Consider the following 19931-nt stretch of genomic DNA (forward strand, 5'->3'; position numbering starts at 1 on the left):
TCCAAAGCTATTGCACATCGATGTTTGCTTGTATGGGTACCATTCATGTGACATTTTCAACCCGTCGGGGCAGCCGGCCTCCACACTATCTCGCACAGGCAACTTCAAATGGGATCTACGGTTGAGATGATTCGAACCCGTAAGATGCACATTTGTAAATTCGGGACATTTAGTAAATTCGGGTAGGCTTGTAAATTCGGAGCAATCCACACCCCACGTCTTGAACCCGTGACCTCCCCACGGCGAGCCATGTGCATTGACCACTACACCCGCATGCGTTCGTTGAAATATAGGGCATTCGAGTATCTCATACTGTAAATGTGGGCCGATTAGTAAATTCCAGGTAAATTTGTAAACTCCGGGCAGAATAGTTAATTCGGAATGATTGTCAAATCTGACGGACCATGATTGGCGCACCCCGCGTTTTCCTCCTCCACCATTGATCCCATTTGAGATCCCATTTGACCATCTCCGTGTGATATAGTGATGAGGGCCGGCCGTTGAGGCTTGCATTGGAACGACCTCGTGAGTCCTGGCAAATAATAGAGTTGGATGGCGCGGGTTTTCGAAACGGAACCTGCGGCGTACTTTACTGTCGCTTCCCTACTACTACGCTGGCTGAGTAGAAGCAGCTGAAGGTCACGAACATGGTGGTGGAGCTGAGAGCACCTCACCACCCATGTCTCAACGATCTAAGCAGAGAACAAATCTCGCGAAGCAGCTGGGGTTGCAGCTCCTCTTTTAGGTTGCAGCCCACACAAAGATGGGCGCAGACGCAAACGACATGCTTGCCGTTGTCCATGGCAATTCAATTGTCCACAGAAGATTCGGCAAAATCCATCGTCTTCAGCCGGCCAAAGGTTTCCTCTCAGTGACGTGATCGAGGCTCAGCAATTTGATCGTGACCTGCTTGGTCGCATCTTTGATGTTGCTGGTGTCATGGAAGACCTTGAGAAGGACACAGATGCACATAACATACTCAAGGGTTACCTCATGGCCACTCTCTTTTATGAGCCTTCTACCCGCACTCGACTCTCCTTTGAATCTGCCATGAAGAGGCTTGGCGGGGGAAGTTCTCACAACAGAAAATGCCAGAGAATTTTCTTCTGCGGCCAAAGGTGAAACACTAGAAGGTGTGTTGGTCTTTTTTCCCATAATTTTAAGCAGGCGTATATGAAAGTTTGTTTCAAAGTAGTATGTGGGACGTGGATCTCAATTGAATGCCTGCCAATGTAATCATGTTTAGTTTTCTGTCATTTTATTTTTTACTTATTTGACAGGAGAATCGGGTCGGACAATTCAGTTGAGGGGTATATAAGGACCCCCAACCCTCATTGTAGTAATCATCTAACATCATATCAAGTACACCCTTAAACCTAGGTTTTGCTTCAAAGAAGTGTTTTTATGATTATAGAATAGATAAAATTGTCTTGATTTAATTTAGTAACTGAATATAACCTTGTGTCTGCAAGCATGTTTCGTTTGTAACCTTTTTTTCCTGCAAGAATATTGGTTTTGTAAAATACACATCCATGAGAAGACTGATAAGTAATTGAACTTGCTTATAGATACCATACGGACTGTCGAAGGTTATTCTGATATCATAGTGCTGAGACATTTTAAGAGCGGAGCTGCCAAGCAAGCAGCTGCGGCAGCGACAATACCTGTTATCAATGCTGGTGATGGTCCTGGTCAGCATCCTACTCAGGTTGGCTTTTGAAACAGTCAGTATTTCAATTTCCCAGTAATCGACCATAAGCTTGTTCTTCTGGGCTCGGTTCTAATAAGCCATTTTGTTGAGCAGGCTCTGCTGGACGTTTATACTATCCAAAGAGAAATTGGACGCTTGGATGATATCAAAGTGGGCCTTGTTGGTGATCTTGCTAATGGGCGAACTGTGAGATCATTGGCATACTTGTTAGGGAAGTACCATGGTGTAAAACTCTTTTTTGTGGCTCCAGATGTTGTCAAAATGAAGGTTCCTCTCTCTCTCTCTCTCTCTCTCTCTCTCTCTCTCTCTCTCTCTCTCTCTCTCTCTATGCTTGTGTGTTTGGGCGAAAAGGAGCTATGTACTATGTACAAGAGACCTTTGGGGATGCTCAATGGGCCCAAACAAAAAGAGGGTGGGGGGTCCCTATATACTAATAGGGACTTCCAACAACTGCCCTACCTCTGCATAAAACCCCATGACCGAGAAATATACGAGTCTGCCCCTAAAATATGAAATATCATATAAAGTGATAATAAATACACATAAAAGAGGGGCTATGCTGAACACTAATTATTCTGACCCTGGGAAACCCTAAGAAGAGGGGTCCCATCTCATGCCAACCTAGTGGGTGGGCACAACAGCGGAAAGTACCGTTGAGAAGGTATGTCTACCTTACTTACGGCTGGGCATAGCCACAAAACGGCCCCTATTCCGTAATCTGCTCCTTTGAGATACTAGAGCCACCATGGGAGAGGAAACTGAAACTCATAACACCCTCCTCAGCCCTGGATGGGGAAGCAATCCAAGGGGGCTGACATGAAGGGATAATGTCGCTTGTGGTAGAGGTTTGGTGAAGATATCAGTAGGGTTATCTGGTGTAGGAAAAGAGTTATCTGATGTAGAAAAATTCTCTAATCAAATAGAGCCATCCTTGGTCGTCTCATGAACAAAATGGTACTATATCTTTATAAATACTGGTGCGGGCATGAAAAGCAGGTTCCTTGCAATGAATGTACAACTCTAATTATCACCATATTACATAACCACACTGACTCGCATGTAGCACTTCAAACAGCCCTATACTTCGCCTCTATGGATGATTAGGCAATTGTAGGCTGTTTTTTACTGCTCCATGAAAAGTTGTAACCTATAGTTGATTGTTGTATCTCGATCTCCGTCGAATCGCTCGTAGGCAAAATAAAAATATGTAACCTGTAGTCGATCGTTCTTTCTGGATCTCCGTCCTAATTTGAATCACTCCATCCTCGAAGAATGATCTTGCAGTCTGTAGTATGTACCTCCAACTGCATACCAAATGCCTAATGACTTTGACTGCTTCAATTACCGCAAGGTCCGAAGAGCATGCTCCACATGTGACTTGGCGGGTCTCTGCATAAACGAACTGAGAAGTCCCACCAAGAAATTAAGATCAAACCGGGTGCTGAGTACCCAAATAAGAGTATTGATCAGCTTCCAATACTTTGTATCATCCGCTAGATTTGAGTGGGTCATATTGTGACAACTTCTGGTTGGGATCCATAGGAGATGAGATGGGTTTGCACTCGGCCATACGAAATGCTTCTAACAACTCTTGGACATAGGGTTGCCGAGAGAGAAAGATGCCTCCCTTGTTTGCCATACCTCCAAACCAAGAAAGTATTGAAGCAAGCGGAGATACTGCTCAGGGCTACTTGTAATGACAAGATCATCCACATAGAGGAGGCCATAGAGAGCCTTCCACAACATGCAAACCATGTCACTAAAATCTGGATCTAAGAACTGTGGAGGCTGCTCCACATACACCTCCTCCTCTAAGTCGCTGTTGAGGAAAGTTGACATGACATCCATCTGAAACACGGGTCAACCAATAAAGGCTACAAGAGCAAAAACTGTCCGAATGGTCGCAATCCTTGTGGTCGGTGCAAAGATTTCGTTGTAGTCCACGCCATGTCTTTGGGAAAAGCCTTGGGGAATAAAAAGTGCCTAGTGCTTATTCAAAGAACCATCAGAGTTGTACTTGGTATTGTAGACCCATTTGACACTAATCACCTTCCGCTTTGCTGGTTGCGGAACCAACTTCCATGTCCTATTCTTCTTGCTGGAATCAAGCTCTTTTCTGCATGGCCAACTTCCACTTCAGGGCCTCCTCAGCTGTCAGAGGGTCTGTGTCGTTGATCATTGAGGCCATCAAGGCATAGTTCACCTGCAATAAAGTCCCATCTGTCTCAACATTCCGAAGTCGTTGAGGTAATTGCATCTCATAAAGTCTCCAATAGCCAATTTGGTAACTTGTTGGTTTTGCCCCCGCAAGAGGGAGCTAGCTACTTGTACATCTTCCTCTATATTGGCACATGTGCATTGTTCTCCGGAGCTTGATGGATAGGAACTGGAGAAGAGGGTTCAAAATTCATCGACCTCAAGAGGAACATCATCGTCAAGATTGCCAAGGAGAGGCAAACAAGTGTTGTGGAAGTCTTGGGAGTGGACTCCTTTGAAGGAATATGCTCTTCGAAGACCACATGGCGGCTTAGAACAATGTTCTTCTTCACTCCATTATAAAGTCGATATCCCTTTGAAAGACTACAAAAACCATTTCGTTGGACTTGTGGTCAAACGTTCTGCTTTGCTTCTTTGGTACATGGCATTACTCTCTAATATCTGAAAATGAGAGACATCGGACTTTCTACCAAAGTAAGCCTCAAACAGAGTCTTCCTTGGAATTGAAGACGTAGGAGACCTGTTGATAGTGTGAATTGCTATCGCCACCGCCTCCGCCCACAAAGACTTCGAAAGGTCTCTATGCTCGAATATCGTCCTTGCCATCTCCACCACAATGCTATTCTTAGCTCCACAACTCCATTCTCCGAGGGCAATCCGGTATTTACAAGCTCCTGCTTGATGCCGTGGCCTTCACAAAATTGTATAAAAGCATTGGAGGTAAACTCCCCACCTGTGTCCGATCGAATTGTCTTCAACACTTAGCTGCTTTCCTTCTCCACGAGCTATTCTAATTCTTGAAAAGATCAAATGCCTCGCGAAGACGGAGTCTGTATAGGTCCACAAAGGTCTATGTGAACCATCTCCAAAACCGCAGGAGCTCAGTGTGTAAAGTGCCTGTGAATAGCCTCTCTATGTTGCTCCCCACAAATGCAAGTAATGCATTGCCTATGCTTACACCCCACATCTGGTAATCCTTCAATCAATTGTTCACAAAAAGCATGACGAAGAGCATCAATGTTCATATGGCCAAACCAATAATGCCATAAATCACTTGTGGGAGACCAAGAGAGCATCAATGTTCAAATGGCCAAACCAATTGGTTGGAGTCTTGATCCCAAATGGACACTGCATCCTCTATGAAACCTACTTGCACACTTCGTGCAAAGACATGAGATGAAAACCCTGCTTTGGAGCGTAAAGAACCTTGGAGGTATGCATACCCCCTCTGCCATTTGGAATCAACTCCATGGTACACGTTGTGAACAGGAATCTCCAATTTGTTGTCAATGAAAATGGAACCACAGTGTCGCTGCATTTTGGATAACTGATCCTTCGAAGGTGTCATGTGCCGTGAAGCACCGCTATCAAGAATCCACTTCTGAGCATCTTGGACCGCAAGAGCTCTCAACCTTTGATGTCCTTGGAGAAGCCTCAAAAGGTAGCATCTCCAAATGAACAAAGGCTGGTGATTGTATCGTTGCCAAAGACGTCGAAGCATCACCAACTTGGTTTGGACACTTTTGCCAATAATGGCCTTTTTCCTCCCAATAATTGCAATGCCGATCTGCTTTCAAAGCATCGATGCTTTTCAGCATCTGTCTTCTTGGATGTGTTGCTTTTCTTCTTACCCTTTTGCTTCTTGTTGTTGAATCTCGTCCCAAGAAATAGTATTCAATCTGCCACTTGTGATCAACAAAGAATAGAAATTGGAAATACGGAAGAATAAACTGGGCCAAAAGGTGAATGTCCATATCTTCTAAACTGATTAGCGACCCTTCAGAAGTGGCTCACTGTAGGCATACGGAATGAGTTTGCAGAGGTATACAGAGCAGCATCTAACCCATACAGCTGAGGCAAAACTTGGAAAGCAGCTCTACCAGAGGAAACTATTTATGCAGTGCCTCAAAAGTGAATTAAAATGGAGTAAATTTTTTTAATAAAGCAAAGAAAGTCCTAGGTCAGTCTCTTTTTTCAAATGGGTATTTATGTGTCTTGATTGTGTGTTTTGTGTAAGAAGTTTTAGCCCCTCTTGTTGTTCATAAGGTCAGACTTTTATGAATGTATGGCGATATTAATGACAGCATGTTGAAGTCTCTAATTGGTCATATGTTTACAGGATGACATAAAAGATTATCTTACTTCAAAGGATGTGGAATGGGAAGAGACTTCAGACCTTATGGATGTTGCGTCTAAGTGTGATGTTGTTTATCAAACTCGTATTCAGCGTGAACGATTTAGTGACAGGACTGATCTCTATGCGGAGGCAAGAGGGAAATTTATTGTGGATAAGCACACCATGAGCCGCCTGCAGTCACATGCTGTTGTACTCCATCCTCTCCCACGCCTTGATGAGGTACCTGATTTGTGTGAAATAGGGTTCAAATGTGTTCAGAACTAAAAGGTAACACTATTTGCAGATAACTGTCGATGTGGACTCCGATCCTTGTGCTGCATACTTTCGTCAGGCCAAGAATGGGCTATACATACGCATGGCGCTTCTGAAGCTGCTACTTAAAGGTTGGTGAGGCTAAGAAATCTATTTAATCTATGAGTAAAAGCAGTTTTGATGGTACCTTGCATGCCTTGTGTTGTGGATGACGATCCACGGATGATGGATCGTCATCCAATAGAAGGCTTCTGCAACAACAATGCAAATGGATGACATCTCAATTGTTTACAATTGTTACCTGAGGGGCTGTGTGACATCTCAGTTATTATTAGGTGAGGGGCTCTGTGAGAGCATCATTATTACGCTGGTGTCACTGCTTGTAAGTTAAACAGTGACACCAATGCTTCAAAAGTTTGAATAAGATTGTTCTTGCCATAGGAATCCATAGTGTTTTAGCTGAGAGTTTGAAGCTTGGCTGCTAACGGTAATTTGGGAGCTAGTATGTAGCCCATGTGGTGTGGTCCCTTTGTTTTTTCTTTTTTCTGCCTTCAGGCAGCTGATGTTAGCCTGGTGCTTGGGACACTTGGTAATGTTCATGTAGTCACAGAATGCTTGCTCTAATGAGTGTTTTATGCTCCATGAGCGTAGTTAAATTCGTATTAATCGATGCCAAATTAATGTTCAGTTCGTTGTAGAAGAGCATTTAAATCATGAAGGTAGACGAAGCCATTGTCGTTTTGGAGATCATCAACTCTTCAGCTCTCACATATACATCCGGCATAGGCGCATCCGGTCCCGAAGGTTGAGGGTTTTAAACTGATGGTCTCTGGAGGAGAATCGAGACTAGGGTATGTTCACATAGTCGCAAAATGCTTGCTAGCATATGCTTGGGTGATCCTCTTCTAGTTATTCCAGGAATAGCTTGGGATACTAGGTTATGTCCATATAGTTATCTCAAGTTACTCCATAAAGAAGCATTTCTGACCTACATAAGCCTTGAGAGCAATTGTGGACCGTTCAGTAAAGCTTGTGGATTAGTGCCAACATTGCAAAGTTAACAATGACAAACAACAATTCTCCTATTTTCTGAGAGGGTGGTTAATTGAGGGGATCTACGCACTTTCTCATCATCTTATGTAGAGCATTGGACTTTTTATGTTAATTTTGTTTTAAAATGAAGAAGCTTTTGACTAGTTATGAGCATATTGGTTTGTAATGTCAATGGATGGGAAGATTTCATTCATGTTGCCAATGGGAATCATTGTCACAAAAATTTGATGCAACCGCAGCCTTTCTAAAAGCATATGGTTTACCATCAAGATACAACATGATATTGTGTGTTTGAAGCTTTAAAAAAAAATTATCGCTATCCAGTGTTTGGGAAAAGTGTGTCTCAGCTTGGCCTTGAGCCAGCTGAAAAATCAAAACAGCCAGTTGAAGGGAGGAGGAGAAGGAGAAAACTTGGTAGGAAAATTTAAGGAAATAGAGATAAATTGCAAAACACGCAGGTTATTTTGGAAAATTTCCTCTTTGAATCTACCCTAAAAGAATTTTGTATGTTTGTAAAATTGGTTTTTCCCGAACATTGTCGCTATCAGCCAGATTGGTGCTTTTGTTATGTTTTACTTGTATTCTGTGTTACCTTGTCTTGAGTTGAAATTCCATCATGGGCCTTCAGTTTTCATTAGACACCTCTAATTGATGTAATCTTTGCTTTTTTAAACAATCTAAGCGAACAAGGGAGATGGGATATACAGTTTGACTTTAATTCTTGTTATACTTACCAAACATACCTTTACATGTGAGCATTGAATTCTTAGTTCAGTTTTTGAATGGATCCATTCATTGAAGACCCTCATATGACTTCCTTTTCATTTTGTTGTTTTAGAGTGCCAACATGAGGCTCCGCCTTGTTAAGAAGGGGTGCAACCGATTTAGAAGATGCGAGATGCTTAACGAATATCCTTTTTTTTCAAGGACATCCATATTGATTTGGCCATGCTTTTAACACATTTCCATTTGAAAAGATAATTTAGAGACTCACATTAACATCATATGATTTAGTGACACACATTAACATCACATTTAGAGGTATTAGGGTTGAAGGGTAGTATTAACATGGGAATTATACATCTTTTAGATTAGTCTACTTGCTTTGTTTTAAGGTATCTGTAGAACGGATTTGTCGAGGCTAGATTGCCATGACCTACGAATCGACCAATTTATGAGTGTGATGGACTTAGATTGAGCTTCATGCCAAAATTTGAAAAGAAACGTTCCTTATGCATTTAAGAGACTTAACACTTGAGATAAACGTTTGCTCCAAATATCAAAGTCAGTGCATAAGTGAAAGCAGTCTAATGGCTATTTTTTTTAAAAAATTCACTACTTACACAATGCAAGGAAATTCTAAAGAGAAGAAAACACTAAAGGAAAGGTAAAGAAGAAGAATGTATCAATGCATAGACATGAAAAGTCTTCCAAGTTTTCACTTTCATGGGGTTTTTCATTTCCTAGACTCTCATCTTTCGCTTATGCATTTGAGATCTTTTTAAAGGATTTTTATTTTTTCGAGATTGATTGTGAAGACCTAATGGCTTCAAAAAGTGTAAATTCATTACATGCTTCAAGGAAATTCTTTCTAAGGCCAAGCAAAAGACTAGAGAAGGAGAGCAAAGGTTACTTCTCTCCATATGGGTCCCTCAATGAACACATGCGAGCATATTTATTGATATAAAGAATTACTATATATATATATATATATATATATATATAGAGAGAGAGAGAGAGAGAGAGAGAGAGAGATTTTATAGAATAAAGGTCCCTTTATTATTAATAGCAAAGTTTCATCCATGTGCATCTAAATTCATTTGTTAGACCTTGAGCTACAATTTGATGATAGAAATTGCTTTTCTACGTCAATCATTCAATAAATATATATTATTGCACCATAAATAGATATCGCTATATGTAATGGAAATGGCCTATGAACTTTGAGAATAACAGAATTAAGAGAATTAGAGTGAGCATTTTTGTAAGATTACTTTGAGAACATAGAGGGTGAACTTAATTGGTGGTAGCAACATAAACATAGTACTTAATTAACTTGGCATGAACAATACTTTTGCAAGAGAGTATTAGAGAATATGACAATAGTTGAAGATTGATTTTACTTGGAACTGGTCCTCCCTCCAAAAGGCGTTTGTATTATACATTCTTCCATCAAGAGAGACTTGGTATAATACAATCTTTGTGTTCCTTGTGACCTAGGTGATGCAATGAAGATGGAAAGCTTCATGTATCACGAGCATAACATAAACTTTGCAAAAAGCATTAACTATTCCAAGCTTCAGTCTCAAGGCCTCAAACACTTTTGAAGGTGGAGAGGACTAGCGGAAAATGAGGGTAGAGAAGAGAAAGAAGAATCATTCATAGGAGAAAGAAATAGTTCCTTACTTATTATAAGTACATAATAGCATAGTAATGAGGATGAAGAAGATGGCAAGCTTAAGCATTGAAGCATGGCTCTTGGTTTGATTTTCATTTCATAGCCAAGAGTGTTGGTGTAGGATCTCAACTTTTCAACAAGCTTGGAGAAGGAGATGGAGCTCTTGCACTTTGCACTTCACACAATGAGAGAGAGAGAGAGTGTGTGTGTGTGGGAGAGTATATCCCCTCTCATGCTTGGTTCACCATTCTCTATTTAATTATATCATTTGGACATGTGTCTTGTTTTTCCTCTTTGAGAGAAAGAACTTAATTATTTATTTTTATGTATCTTAATTGTCATTGGATCCCTTTAAAGCCTATCCAATAGGATTCAATCACATCATGAGGGCCAAATGGGGAGGATCTTGACACGTGTCTTTTATGCTTTTTAAGATAACATATTTGAATTGAACACTTTAAACATCTTAGCCATTTAAGCATGAAAATCGTTTATGCCTCTTGAGAGATCATGTTTGAATTGAATACTTCAAAAACCTTAGTCATTTAAGCATGAGAAGCACCTTAAGCTCGGGCAATGTTCCTACAAATACCTTAAGCACCTTAGTTAGCAAGCACGACAAGTACCTCATGCTTGGGTAGGATTTCCACCTTAAGGTCAGCCCTAGCTTGTTGCCTAAGGTCAAATGACTTTTTAACACTAACTTTTGGAGGCCTTTAATGAAGCTAACCATCTCTCATTTGTATCTCTTTAACCTTGGCCCTGTGTTGAGACAGATCCATAAGCACATGTCTATATTCTAATCCTTGTTCCTGTTTATTCTCCCACATTAAATGATCAGTTTAATATGAGAAAATCATTTGGGTTGGTTAGATATTAGATTGTATGACATTACCTCTCTCTCTCTTGAAATCATAGTTGTCCTCGACTACGAGGTAGAAGAGATAAAGTTTTAGTCATTAGTCTACGTTTCTTAGCAGGTAGAGGATCCCTTTTTGTTACCATATGCATGTGGTAGTGATGTGTGTGAACACACTAGGACCGTCGGGGCATTTTTTTCCTCTTTAGGAGGTTTTTTCCACCGTGCATTGTATATACGCCCATCACTCTAGGGCTATCTATCTTTCCATTGCTGTAACACACTCTCTATTGTGTGCCTTGAGCTGCCTTCGTCTTCTTCAAGCTGTGTGCGTTTCTCTGCAACCCTAATTCCAACAATTGGTATCAGAACAGGTTACGTCCTTCCGGGCTTAGTCGCTAGCTGCTCCAGCACACGCATGCTCACTTTCTCCCATTACAGTGAGGTTTGGCGAGCCTTCGTAGGTCGACAAATATTTCGATGTACCTAGCAGAGCTCAGTCTGCTCAGATTTCTGATTCGGGCTCATTTCGGCCTCCGTTTCCACTACAAACAGATCTGCATAGGCAATTTCGTCATTTTTTGTGCAAAATTTTTGTCATAGTCGTTTTTTGCATAACAGGTGCCTTATAGTCTTCTACGGTTTGTGCTATATAGCACGTGTTGTTCCCGCTCCGTTTCTTCTATTTTCGGACAGTTTTCACATCAGGTGCAACATTTACCATGGCTGACAACAACAACACAGATGTCTTCAAGATGTTTGTTGCTGAGGACAGGTTGGATGGGGACAATTACCCTATGTGGGCTTATATGATGCAACACGTTCTTGTGTCAAAGGGCGTCTGGAATAGTGTGCATGCATTAATGTACGTCCTGGTTCTAAGGATGTAGGCGATGTTGAGAATGTTGTAGGTCTTGCTGCAAGGATTGCTGCTATTAGAGTTTTTTTGCCTACGACAGAACAAGCTCGTTGGGATGTAAAGGATGCGCAAGCTCATGCATTGATTGCGTTGTCTGTGAAGCGCACCATTGTTCCTCACATCCGTTCAGCAAAATCTGCAAAACATGCTTGGGATATTCTAGCAGGTCTTTATGCAAGCCACAATGAGGCTAAAATTGCTTTGCTGCGTAAAGAGCTGGAGTCGAAGATTATGCATGAGGAAGATGATATGGACACTTTTCTTGCTGGTGTCAAGGATATCAATGAGCAACTTATTTCTGGAGGTGGCGTCATTTCAGACAGTTCCCTTGTGCAGACTGTTCTTGATGCCTTACCAAATTCTTACCAGACTTTTGCTAGTACTTGGAGACTTATGACCCAAGGAAAGCCATAAGTTGTCAAGTTTGATGCATTATGCACATTGCTGTTGCAAGAGTCACTTTCCAGAAAAAACAGGACTAGAGAGCATGCAGTTGGATAGGCTTTTATTGCTTCTCAAAGAAAGGGTGGTAACAGCAATGCAGCCACTTCTTATGGTTTTGCTGCGAGTGGAAAAACTTCTGTTCCTAATGCTTCTGCTGGCAGCAATTTGTCTGGAAATTTTGGTGATAAGGGCAAAAAGAAGATGCGTTGCCATTATTGTAAAGCTAATGATCACTTGATCAAGCAGCGTCCTAAGTTGAAGGCCAAAGAGGCTAAGAAGAAAGAGGGTGGTTCCACTGCAAATGCTGGTTCCACTACAAATGCAATCATTGTTGAGTCTTCTGTGAAAGGAGACCGTGTTGTTGATGTTGATGTACAATGGGCTTTTAGTGCAGAGTGCACTTACAATGCTGCTGTCCATGATACATGCTTGTCAGTTGTTGCAGATTCACATGTGTGGTATTTCGACAGTGGTGCTACAAAGCACATTACCTCACATAGTGAATTGTTCACCTCTCTCGAGTTTGCCCCTCATGGGAATTCAGTCACTTGTGCCAACAATGCCTCTTATCCAGTTCAGGGAGTTGGAAAGATTGTGCTTACTACTGCTAATGGCAGTTGTTGATGCACTTTATGTACCTGAGATCAAGAAGAATCTTTTGTCTGTATCTGCACTTGCTAGACTTTGACTTGTAGTCAAATTTGTGGATGATAGATGTACAGTTCATGATCTAGTTTTGGTGATGAAATTGTTGCATCTGGGCTTTTGTGTCGTGGACTGTATAAGCTCACTTTGTATGACAAGTGTGGACAAAATTTTGCAAATGCAATTGCAGATTAAAGGGCTACTTCAGATGCAAAACTTTGGCATGCACGTTTTGGTCATCTGAATTTTGTCAGTTTGCTTGCAGAAATCTGATATGATTGCTTCTTTGCCGCCTCTTGAAGCACCTGTCAAACATGTTTGTGAAGGCTGTATTTTGGGTAAGATGCAGCGTTCTAAGTTTCCAAAGGATGGTTCAGTTTGGGCCACATGCAGGTTGCAACTTGTGCATAGTGATGTTTGTGGGCCCATGCAAACTCCGTTCTTGGGCAATTACCTTTACTTCGTGACTTTCATTGATGATTACTCTAGGCATGCATGGGTATTTCCGCTTAAACGACGTCCAAAAGTTTTTATGTGCTTCAAAAAATTTCTGGCAATGGCTGAAAATGTCTCGAAATGTACTATGGGCACCCTCCTTTCCAATCGAGGGGGGGAGTATATGTCTCATGAATTCAATGCATTGCTGGCTAGTCGTGGGATAAAACACCAATGTACAGTGCTTTATACACCTCAGCAAAATGGTGTTGTTGAGAGGAAAAACAGGTCACTTATGGAAATGGCACGATGTATGGTTAAAAGTCAAGCTTTGCCGCATTCTTTTTGGCTTGAAGTCATCATGTGTGCCACTTATGTACTAAACAGGTGTCCTACGAAAGCTTTGCAGTCTATTACTCCATATGAAGCATGGCATGATAGAAAGCCTTCTATTGAGCACATGCATGTTTTTGGTTTTTTGGCATATGCTTTGGTGCCAGAAACACATTGCAGAAAATTGGATGATAAAGCTGTCAAATGTATTTTTGTTGGTTATAGTGCTGAAAGCAAAGGCTACAGGTTGTATCATCTGCAAACAAAACGTATTCTGGTTTCACGGGATGTAGTGTTTGTGGAAGATTCTGTTCAGCCCTTGCTGTCATGTACTAGAGACAGTAATGTAAGCTCACAGGACATTTATGACACTTTGTTGCCTCTTTTCAGTGGTGGAAATACGAATGTAAGTTCCAATGAGGCAAATGTATAGCCAAATGGGGGTTTCTGAAAATGTTACAAATCAGCCTATTACTGATGTAGATGTACATGATGTACTTGATGAGGAAAGGGCTGAAAAATGATCAGGCTAGAGGTATGCCAAAATGGCTGGTGCACACTTTGCGTGACAGTAAATTGGATGCACCTTTGTCTAGCTGTACTTGTTCAGGCTCTTGCCATGCATCAGATTGTTACGCTTTGGCTGTGTCTAGCTTACATGATGTTGAGGAACCTTTGTCTTTTGATGAAGCACAGAATTCAGAAAATTGGATGGCTGCCATGCAATCAAAATATGATGCACTTATAGAAAATGACGCATGGACTTGATGTGATTTGCCTCCTGGCAAAAAGGCCATTGGTACGAAGTGGGTTTACAAGTTGAAACGCAAGCCAGATGGTAAGATCGATCGCCATAAGGCTCGACTTGTTGCAAAGGGTTATGCACAGCACAAAGGCATAGATTATAAAGAGACCTTTGCTACCACTTGTCGTATGACTATTGTGCGTTTTCTATTGTATTGGCAACTCATTTTGGTTGGGATATACATCAATCTGACATTGTTACTGCTTTCTTGAATGGTGACATATTTGAGGAAGTTTATGTAACGCAGCCTCGCGATTTTGTCAAGAAAGGACAAGAGGACAAAGTGTGCAAATGTAATAAGGCTTTGTATGGGTTGAAGCAATCTCCTCGTGCTTGGTATGAGAAAGCTGATAGTCATTTGCTCAAACAAGGCTTTCGTAACAGTCCAACAGAAAGCACATTATATGTAAAGCGTGAGGGTGATGTACTTCTCATTGTGGTTATTTATGTAGATGATTTGCTGATCACTGGACCAAATGAGAGACATATTGCTGAATTTAAGACTGATTTGAATGCTATTTTAAAGATGAAAGATTTGGGGTTGTTGCATCATTATTTGGGCATACAGTTTAAGCAGTTGATGGTGGTATTGCCTTGTGTCAGAAAAGTTACATAGAGACATTGCTATGTAAGTTTGGACTTGAGGATTGCAAACCTATTGCCACTCCTATGGAAACATGTTTGAAGTTGAGTCTACATGATGCTGACGATCCTACTGATGTCACTCTTTACCAAACTGCTGTTGGCTGCCTCATTTATGTATGCAGCACGAGGCCGGATATTCAGTTGGTAGTCTCACAGGTCAGCAGATTTATGCATAGCCCAGGGTCTAAGCATTGGCAGGCTGTTAAGAGGACTTTTCGCTACCTTAGTGACACTTTACATCTTGGCTTGTTTTATCCCAAGGGGGGATCATTGTCGCCAAATTAAAATCCTTTTTCGGACTCAAATTGGGCTGGTTGTTTTGACACGCGAGTGTCCACAAGTGGTTTTTCTTTCATGCTTGGCAGTTCATGTATATCATGGTTGAGCAAGAAGCAATCTATTGTGGCCACTTCAACTTGTGAGGCTGAGTGCAAGGCAGTCTTCACATCGACGGTTGAGTGTGTATGGCTCAGACGCCTTATGGCTGATTTGGGTGTTGGACAGGACACTGCCAACACTGTCAACACTGACAATCAGAGCGCATTGGCAATTGCGAGGAACCCAGTTTTTCCAGCTCGCACAAAGCACATTGAGTTGCATTACCACTATGTCAGGGAGAGGCTCTTAGCAGGAGAGATCAACTTGGCTTATGTGCCAACACAGGACAACCTTGCAGATCTTTTCACAAAGGCATTGTCTCATGAGAAGCTTGAAGCTTTCCGCAAAGCTTTGGGCTTACTCCACTTTGTGGACTGATCATGTCCTCAGGGCATGGCACTTCCCTTTACTCATGTGCCAGCTCTCGTTCACCGCATCACTCCAGGGGGGATTTGTTACCATATACATGTGGTAGTGATGTGTGTGAACACACTAGGACTGCTGGGGCATTTTTTCCCTCTTTAGGAGGTTTTTTCCCCCGTGCATTGTGTTGGGGTATAAAGCCCAATGTGGTCGCCCAGGTAAGTGGGCGGGCCGCAGGTATGTACACATATTCTTTTGTAAAAACCTAATAAGAACTGACTATGCTCTACACATTACAGTAGAGCGAGTTCACCATATCGTCGTGCTCTTCTTCTCGCACTCTCTCTCGCGTCGCACTTCCGCTCGTACTCCTTCAACTGGTATCAGAGCTCAGATCGAGGCTCGGGGCAGCACTGCAGGAAGCTAGAGTCATCTGCTCAGATTGGAGTGAGATTCGACAGGCAAAGACACGGCCCCAAATCCTGTGGGACAGCCCGAAGGACTTGGTGTTCTCAGAATTTCATTCTGAGATCATCTCGGCCATCGTTCAGCTTCGACAAAGTTCTGCGCAGGCCATTTTCGACTACGTGGTCTTGGCGGGTGCAGCTCCGACTCTGCAAATTTGGGGTTTTCGGCCTACGACTGCAGGAGTTGAGGATATCGGCACTCCCAGAGTGTTGATTTGTGGCTGTCTACACATCGAAGGACGGCTCACAGTTCTTGGAGGCGTGTCACATACGACACATGCACATCTACACACAGATTGTAGGCGACATCCATACTAGTTCATCATGTAGCTTGTGTTTGCTGCTTGATATTCCAGATTTCATCCTGACATTGCAGGTACTTCCACATGGGATGTATTGTCAGAGATGATGTATGTCTGTTGAGGGTTTGCTGGCTGTGAGTCACGCAGCAAACAACCGCCGCAGTGGTTACAACATACAGTGGAAAATTTGTGGATGTATGACTTTGTGGGAAGTCTATGTACTGTCAGATTTACTGCAGCCTTTGTTGAGGGTCGAGTGAGGTTTTATTGAGGCGGGGGATTCTCAAATGTTGAGATCCTTTTGGTGATACAGGTCTTGGAGCGATCCCTCGAGCACCCTTAGATAGGCAGCTAGGATGTATTGACTGTGAGTTAGACAGTTGGGATTGCATCTTTGCTTTACTGCCGTTGAGGCATTGTCGCAGTCTATGCTTACAAGACAGTGACATGACAGTGAGAGATAGTACAAGTGCAGGACAGGTTTACCTACAGCTTACAGTGTCAGAGAGAGTGTTTTTTGAGCTGTTTTTTGGTCTGTTTTTGAGTACACCATAGCCATTTTACAAAGGAGACTCTGCCGAAATTACTGCAGAATCTGAAGCTTTCTTGGTTCATTTGACAGGTTGATATTGGTTCACAGGTCAGTTTACAAGGAAAACTCTGTCGAATTTTTCCCAGGAAAGTAAACTACTGTGAAGCGTAGCTATGGCTGGATCACAGGACACTGCTCTTTACAATATCAAGAAGCTGGATGGAACCAATTTCCCATTGTGGAAGAAGCAGATTTGGCACGTGTTGGTACAAAAGAAGCAGATAAAACCTATAAAGCTCAAGGGGATAAAACCAGAAGATATGGACGAAGATGAATGGAGCGAAATGGATGAATTGGCACTTTCTACCATTATGCTGACTTTGGCAGAAAGCGTTTACTTCAATGTAGCAGATGAGATGTTGGCTTATCAAGCATGGTTAAAGTTGAGTGATCTTTATGAGAAGCAGAGTGCAGCTTCACAGGTATACTGGCTTAAGAAGCTTGTTGACTTGAAGATGAAAGAAGGGACACCTATGTCCAATCATCTGAATGAATTCAACACAATCTACAGTCAGTTGTCAGCTCAAGGTGTCAAGTTTGATGAACCTGTTAGAGCTATGTTTCTGTTGATCACATTGCCAGAAAGTTGGGACACTTTTCGCATAGCTTTGAGTAATTCTGCACCTCCAGATGGTTTGAACATAGCAGGTGTAGAAGGAAGTCTGCTTACTGAAGAAACCAATAGAAAGACAATGGACAAAGGCAAAGGAACAGCCTTAGTTGTCAGGGGAAGGACCAAAGAAAAGTACAAAGGTGGAAAGAAGAATCAGTCTCGCAGTGCTAAAGGCAAGAGTGACATAGAATGCTACCATTGTGGCAAGAAGGGTCACATGAAAAGAGACTGCAGAGAATGGAAAGCAGAAAAAGGCAAAGAGAAAGCTGAAGACCATGGTGAGAAGAACAAGTCCTCAGTGAAGATTCAAGAAATAAATGTGACAAACACTGTTGCAGAGGATGACAGTCTAGTGTCAGGAGACATCTACTTCTTGAAAAATACAATGGACTCAGCTCTTCTTACAGCATCTGATGGAAATGCACTGAGTGATTGGATTATAGACTCAGGGGCATCACTTCATGTGTCTCCTAACAAGGAGTGGTTTACCTCTTATGTGACCACTAAAGATCATGTTCGGCTAGGCAATGGGCAGACATGTGAGATCTTAGGTGTTGGAGATGTTCAATTGAAGTTTCAGAATGGCTCTTCTTTCACGCTGAAGAATGTGAGACATGTTCTTGCAATTACAAAGAGCTTGATCAGCACAGGTTTACTTGATGATGCTGGCTACGTCACCACTTTTGGACAGAACATGTGGAAGATATCCAAGGGTTCTATGACAGTAGCACATGGAGTAAAGTCTGGAGGACTTTACATGATTTATGTATCAAATGTCTCTAAAAATGTAATCAATGTAACCGAGCAGCCGAAGGTTTCTTTGTGGCATAGCCGGTTAGGACATATGTCCAAGAAGGGAATGGAAATCTTGTCTCGTTCTGGTTATTTGCCTGGCTTGTCATTTAATGATTTTGAATTCTGTGAACATTGTCTGTATGGTAAGCAAACACAGCAACCACATAAGCATAGAAGCAGTAGAAGAGATACACAGTTGGCACTTGTTCATAGTGATTTGTGTGGACCTATGCCTAACCTAAATCTAGGGGGAGCTTCTTACTTTATGACATTTATAGATGATTACTCGAGGAAAGTATGGGTTTACTTTCTCAAGCACAAGGATGAAGCGTTTAGTGTTTTCAAAACGTTTGTGACACTTGTGGAGAATCAGAGTGGCAAGAAGCTTAAATGCTTACGTACTGACAATGGTGGAGAGTATGTTTCAAAGGCCTTTCAGGACTTTTGTGAGTCAAAAGGTATAAAACGTGAACTTACTGCTCCTTACAATCCTCCTCAAAATGGTGTTGCTGAGAGGATGAATAGGACCATATAAGAGAAGGTCAGAAGTATGTTGTCTAATGCACAACTGCCAAATGGGTTTTGGGTTGAAGCTGTATCAACAGCTGTTCATCTTATAAATAGATCTCCTAGCAAGGTTTTGCAGAAGGATTTAGTGGCAGAGATGGTATGGTCAGGCAAGGTGCCCTCATACAAGCATCTCAGAGTCTTTGGCTGTGAGGCATATACTCACGTTGCAAAGGAATTTAGGAACAAACTTGAGCCAAAGAGTAGAAAGTGCATCTTTCTAGGCTATGGTAATTCTGGTGAGATGGGGTACAGACTTTGGGATCCCGAATCCAGAAAGGTTATCCGCAGCAATGATGTTCACTTTAATGAAGCCAAATATCATTCTAAACAAGAGAGGGTTGAGGAGATTAGAAGAGTTGTCTTCCAAGAAGATGGACTTGCACGTGCAAGACAAAATGTCAGGGCACAAGAGGAGCAAGGACAGGATAGATTGGAACCACAGGTTGTGGCTGAGCCTGAGCCACCTATTTTGCGTAGATTTGGACGTATCACGCGACCTCCTGATCGGTTTGTTCCATCTATGAACTATGTCATGTTGACTGATTGCAATGAGCCTTCATGTTACAAGGAAGTAGTGCAAATGAAGGACTCCGGGAATTGGCAATTGGCCATGCAGTCAGAGATGACAGCTCTGCATAAAAACCAGACATGGAAGCTAGTTAAATTACCACAAGGCAAAAAGGCTCTACCTTGTAAATGGGTTTACAAGTATAAGATCACCGCTCATGAGTCAGCCAAAGTACAAAGCAAGGCTTGTTGCCAAGGGCTTTAAGCAAGAACAAGGCATTGACTTTGATGAAGTCTTCTCTCCGGTGGTCAAGATGACTACATTGAGATGCTTTCTTGCATTGGTTGCCATATTAGATTTGGTGTTGCACCAAATGGATGTCAAGACAACGTTCTTGCATGGTGATTTAGATGTGGAAATTTACATGCAGCAGCCAGAAGGGTTTGTTGAGAAAGGCAAGGAAGATTGGGTATGCCAGTTGTTAAAGAGT

The 19931-nt window shown here is 42.0% G+C and overlaps 1 pseudogene across 1 annotated transcript; it reads left to right on the forward strand.

The window, feature by feature from the left end:
- Positions 1-552: 552 nt before the first annotated feature.
- Positions 553-8317, forward strand: LOC147465131 (aspartate carbamoyltransferase, chloroplastic-like; annotated as a pseudogene). The gene is made up of 7 exons (XR_015188922.1): positions 553-622; positions 701-1133; positions 1569-1708; positions 1805-1978; positions 6048-6284; positions 6349-6448; positions 7006-8317. The product of XR_015188922.1 is annotated as an aspartate carbamoyltransferase, chloroplastic-like (transcript).
- The last annotated feature ends 11614 nt before the right edge of the window (positions 8318-19931 follow it).

Source organism: Adiantum capillus-veneris, chromosome 1 (genome assembly GCF_014529385.1).
Source record: "Adiantum capillus-veneris isolate H3 chromosome 1, ASM1452938v2, whole genome shotgun sequence".
Classification (NCBI taxonomy): Eukaryota; Viridiplantae; Streptophyta; class Polypodiopsida; order Polypodiales; family Pteridaceae; genus Adiantum; species Adiantum capillus-veneris.